Source organism: Nannospalax galili, unplaced genomic scaffold (genome assembly GCF_000622305.1).
Source record: "Nannospalax galili isolate Female #2095 unplaced genomic scaffold, S.galili_v1.0 scaffold415, whole genome shotgun sequence".
NCBI lineage: Eukaryota > Metazoa > Chordata > Mammalia > Rodentia > Spalacidae > Nannospalax > Nannospalax galili.
This window is the reverse complement of record NW_008337494.1, coordinates 2,230,251-2,236,477: the sequence shown is the minus strand read 5'-3', so window position 1 is coordinate 2,236,477 and position 6,227 is coordinate 2,230,251.

Below are 6,227 nucleotides of genomic sequence, written 5' to 3'. Positions count from 1 at the left end.
AAAAAAGCCAGGCGTGGTGGCGCACGCCTTTAATCCCAGCACTTGGGAGGCAGAGGTAGGCACATCTCTGTGAGTTCAAGGCCATCCTGGTCTACATAGTGAGTTCCAGAACATCTGGGGCTACAGGGAGACCCTGTCTCAAAAAGACCGATAAAAAAAATGACCATCATGCTGTCCATATATAACCCCAGCACACAGGATACCGAGACAGGAAAATTATGGCTTTGAAGTCATCCTGGGCTACATCAGCACAGAAGAAACCACAGATAGATATATCTTGGGTTGAGCAGTGAGGCTAGCTGAGGGTCATATTGCTAGTATATTGTTTCTTCTGAGTTAATGAAGAGCAGCATCTTCCCGGGGGTGTTGGCTCTGTGTGCAGGGGACTGGTCTATGAGGGAGCAGAGTGAATATGGAAGATGGTGGTGGTGTAAAATAATATGGGAGGCAGCATTAGGACGACACACTTTAGAGCTTGCATTAGCCAGGTTTTGGGGTAGGGAGCACACAACTCTCTAGGTACTTCAAGCAGAAACTATTTGATTGGAAAGGCTCAAGAAAGAAAAAATCAGGGCAGCAATACTACCTTTCAGTTACACTGCTTCAGAGCCAGAGAGCTGTAATCATCTACCCAGAAGCCCAAAGAAAAAACCATCGCCAACTTTAGAGACATTCACTTCCAAAGCAAGTGAAATATCAGGGAAATATAGTAACTGCTGGAAAAACACTCATGTTTGAGATTGTCTATTGGGCATTCTAAAAATGTTGCTTCTTGAGCCTGGATGGTGGCTTAGCAGGTAAACCATTTGCTGTGCAAACCCCAGATCCAAGTTCAGACCCCCAGTACCCAGGTAAATGCTGGGCAGACATGGTGGCCTACCTTTGATCTTAGCACTCAGAAAGCGGAGACGGGGATCCCCAGAGTAAGTGGGCTAGCTAGTCTAGCAGAATCAGTGAGCTCTGGGTTCAACTGTGTGATGGTTTGAATGAAAATGTCCCCCATAGGCTCCAAGAATTTGGACACTTTGTCCCCAGATGGTGGCACTGTTTTGGGAGGTCTTGGGTGTGGCTATCCTGGAGGAAGCACGTCATTGGGGGTGGTGGGCTTAGAGAGTCCTTAAGCCTTGCGAGATCTCCAGTTGCTCTTGTTTCCTGTGCCTGCTAGATGTAAAGCTTAGTATCCACTCCTCCAGCCACCTCTGCCACCATGCCTCCCTGCTGTGATGAAATGTAACTCCCCAGGAACCTTAAGCTCAAATAAACTCTTCCTTCTTTAAATTGCTTTGGTCAGTGTTTCTATCTCAGCAACAGAAAAGTGACAAATACAAACTGATAAGATGGAAAGCAATCAAGGCTGCCATTCACACATGTATACACACATGTACACACATCCATGCCTACACACATGCATGCACACCACACAAACACACACACACACACACACACAAAAAAAAAAAAAAAAAAAAAAAAAGAAAAGAAAATGTAGCTGACACTCTCCCTCAAGAAGCATGGTCTATGTCACTTCTTAAATATGGGTGAGCTCTGACTGCTTCTACCAGTAGAATGGGGTGAAAAAGAAGCAATGTAACTTCTAAGGTCACTTCATAAGATGCCATGAAGCTTCTTCCTTGCTTGCTCAGAACATCCATTCATACCCAAGGCCACCATGTTAACGTCCTTTTATAGTGTTAAATACTGAGATCAATCAACATATAGGGGAGGGAAATGTTCATTTTTACTCACAGCTTTAGAGATTTAGTCCATGACCAATTGGCTCTGCTGCTCAGAGCCAGTGGTAACAGATTACGGCAGGAACAAATGACCTAAGACCTCTCACTAGGTTTCACCTCTTGAAGTTTCCAGCGTCCCAATAGTACCAAATTGGGGACCAAGCCTTTAAAATACGGACCTTTAGTGATATAAAGAAATCCAACTCAGATTTGTTTAAACATATAAGGCAATTTATTAGCATATTTATTAGCATTACATAGGAGTAACATTAAATGGACTCTGTAGATTTGTAGATTGTGTGTATATATGTATGTATATATGTGTATGTATGTGTAAGCACACGTACATAGGAGCAACACTAAACGGACTCAGTAGATTATACATATATGTATACATTTAGGTGTCTGTTTAACAATAATAATTATAGAAGACAAGGCCATGAGTTTGAGAAGGAGTAGGAGGGCATGGGAGGAGTTGAAGGGGGAGAGAAAGTGGTAGGAATGATGTAACTATAGCATTCATGTATTAAATTCTAAAAAACATAAAAAACTTAAATTAAAAAAAAAAACCACCCAGATTCCAATCTCTTTGCTATTTGGCAGTTCTCTGAAACCCAGATGTCTCAGATTTAAAATGAGGATACTACACTTACCTCATAAGAGTACAAGGAAAGTATAATTACAGCAAATGTTAACATAAAGACAAACAGAAATAAGAGTAAACATTGCCTGTAGTACATAGCTTGTATCAATCTTCCAAGTGTTTCAGCATTATGAAGTCAATGTTCTCCAAATTGGACCCTGCATCAGACTAAGCCCTCTCCCTACCATTTCTTATTCAGTGGGTTTATGGTGAAAATTTTTAACCCTTTCCAAAAAAAGCGCTAGTGGGGTGCTGATGCTGCTAGCCAGGGACCATGCTTTGAGAACCAACATCCACTGACTCTTCACATGTCCCACATTCAATGCCACCACTGCCATGGGCTCACATGAGCAAGGCTTCAGTGGCCCAGAAACCTCCACCTCCTTGTAATCATGAACCAGCTCTGGCTCTTACAATCTTTCCACCTCCTCTTCTGAAATGGTCTCTGAGTTGTAGGTGGGTGATGTTCCATATAGGAGTCCCATCCTACACTCTACAGTCTCTTATTCTCCAAAACTTGGCCAGATGTAGCCTTCTGTGTGCATTGCACTCTGATACACAAGGGAGTCTCACTGGTGAGAGTTGAGGGGTGCATTAGCCTTCTCTTTACCCCTTATTCCGCTATATTCCATGGGCCTTAGTTGTAGAGATTCAACTGCAGATGTGTCACCTAGTGCTGGGCATCTCCCAGAAATATGCTCTCTGTGCCTGACAAGATGTGCAACTCTGCAGTAGCCTCCATCTGATGCAAAAATAAGTTTCTTTGATAAGTGCTGTATGGCATGCTTGCCACTCTAAGGAAGGTCTCTTCTTTTTATAAAGAATCTTATTGTGTGTGTGAATATGGGTACATGCATGCTATGATATATATGTGGAGGTCAGAGAACAACATTTGGGAGTTGATTCTCTCCTTCCACCATGGGTTCCAGAGATTGAACTCAGATCATCAAGCTTAGATGGCAAATATTTTTACCCACTGAGCCACCAGCTTGAGTTTTCACTTTTTTATTCACCGTATATTATCCTGTTAATGTCATTATCAAAAAAAAATATATCAAAGAAAGAAAAAGGCACAATTTGGGGGAATGATTTCAGCAACAGATTGAAAATGCAGCTCAGAATGGCAATTCCTATCCTGTTACCTGCAGGTTTATCACTTTCTTAACAGAATTTAAAAATTTAATCCGTTGTTATTTTATGTGAATGAGTGTTTTGCCTGCATGTATGTAAGTGTACTCAGACAAATAATGTCCACGGAGGCCAGAAGACAGTGTCAGATCCCCTGGAACTAGAGTTATGGACTGTTGTTAGCCAACGTGTAGATCCTAGCAACTGAACCTGGTTCTCTGGAAGAAGAGTAAGTGCTCTTAACCGCTGAGCCATATCTCCAGTCCCCAGGCTTCTCCCTGTTTGAAGTCACCTACATTTTAGTACGGTTGAGTTTATTGACATTTGCCTTAGGTCTTCAGCGTCTTTAGAGTTCTCCAAAAGACCTGTATGATGCATAAAAGTTAAGAGCTTACAGGAAAAAAAAAGAGAGAGAGAGATCTATTTTATCCTGTTGGAAAGTAACCAAATTTCAGTCACTTCAATATTTTATTATTAAAAACATAAAATTCATAAATGCCATGAAACCACTGAAATGTTAATAGTATTAACCGTGTAAACACACAAAAGTTGATGGTACAGTGCCAAGAACAATAATTTGAAGATGGTGTATCTAGTTCACTTCCTCACTTCAATTCCCTCTTTAATCCAAGCACATCTTGCTTCCTTTCCTCCTGTCAGTATCCAGGCCCCCATCATCCTCCACCCTAGGGAATAGGCACCTGTTTCTCTACCCTCAGTTCAGGTCAGTTTGCCACTGGCTCTGCTTCCATGCATGTCCACTTCTGCCTCACTGACTGGTCACCAGTTCCTCATGCTTGAGGTATTCAGGTGGATTTGAGGTATTTAAGTCACTTTTCCAGGGTTGATCTCCACACGGAAATCTTTGTAACAATATATTCAATTATCTACTTAACCATTTTTCTTGACTCTCTTAAGGTGTGGGCACCTCAGACTAATTCTGTCCAAATATTATATCGTCTTTCTTGTTCCACTCCCATGTAGACACTCAAGAATAATTGAATAAATAAATGTTAAGCGGAGGAAAATTATGCTAAAAGAGAACATACACACATATATAATATATATATGGAGATAATACATATACAACTGAGCAATTATGCTTAACAAGATGCTATGCATCACCATTAAGCTGGTAGGAAAAACACCAAAGAAACGCTGTGAATGAAATTAAAATAGTTTTTCTTAAAATTTCTTTTTTTCCTCCAAATTCAGAATTAAGAATATCAGAATTAGAGGCTATGGAATGTAGCTCAGTGGTCAAATTGTTTCGTGGCATGCATGAAACACCGGGACTGATTCCCCAGTACCAAAACATAAACAAACAAAAACAACAAACTTTGGTGTGTGAACAAAGACCATACTTACAAGCTGCACAACTTTGATTTCCTTGTGTGCCAAAGCGAGTTAAAAATACATATACTGAACTGGGTGTGGTGGCGCACGCCTTTAATCCCAGCACTCAGGAGGCAGAGGTAGGTGGATCTCTGTGCGTTCAAGTTCCAGATGGAGCTACAGGGAGACCATCTCAAAAAGATAAAAAAAAAAAAAATTGTATTGAAGCCAGGTGTGGTGGCACATGCCTTTAATCCCAGCACTTGAGAGGCAGAGGCAGGTGGATCTCTGTGAGTTTGAGCCCAGCCTGGTCTATATAGTGAGTTCCAGGCCAGCTGGAGCTACAGGGAAAAAATGTCTCAAAACAAACAAACAAACAACAAAAATAGTACACTTAGATTTCTCACCACATCAAAGAAGCTTTTTGCAACAGATGGAGACTGTTACAGACATCCACAACTGGTCAAAATGCAGAGAATAAGTGATCATGGGGTACCCAGGCCCACGTTATAGATCTACAATGCAACCCCTAGGGCTAAGTCTCAGGGAACACCTTGGAAGAGGGGGTGGAATAATTGTAAGAGCCTGAGGACCAGGATACCTACTGCTAGATAGTGTCTTCTAGATAGGACAGGGAAGCTACACCCATGAAATCTCAAATATGGTTGCTCAGAAAAGACCTGCATAATGACAACACCAGGTAACATGCCAGTGAATGGGGAAAATTCACAGGGTCCCACTCCTAGATGAAGAGCTACAGGGAATAATCAATGGACGCAGAAGAGGAAGAATCAGTTTTCTCCAGGGAGGAGCTCCCTGATAGGTTATCCAAGATCAGCCCTAAATACATGTATACACTAGCAACACTAAATGGACTCAGGTGCTATATATACATATGTATGTGTGTATGTACATATATATGTAACAATAATAATTAAAGAGGTCACAAATTTGAGGGGGCATGGGAGGAGTTGGAGGGGGAGAGGTAGAAAAATTATGTCAATACGGAACTCATGTATGAAATTCTCCCCCCAATTTTTAAGTTAAAAAACAAAAAACAAAAACAAAAACAAAAAACAGGGGTTGGAGATATGGCTCAGTGGTTAAGAACGCTGGCTGTTCTTGCAGAAGACCAAGGTTCCAATCCCAACACCCACATGGCACCTAACAACTCTCCATAACTCCAGTTCCAGGGATCCGACAGCCTCTTCTGTCCTCAGCTGGCATTGCATGACACAGGTACACTTACCTACACGCAGGCAATATACTCATACATATAAAATAAAACCAGCCTGGTCTCCATAGTGAATCCAGGACAGCTGGAGCTACAGGGAGACCCTGTCTCAAAAAGACTCCCCCCCCCCAAAAAAAAGACCCCAAAGAAAAGTAGC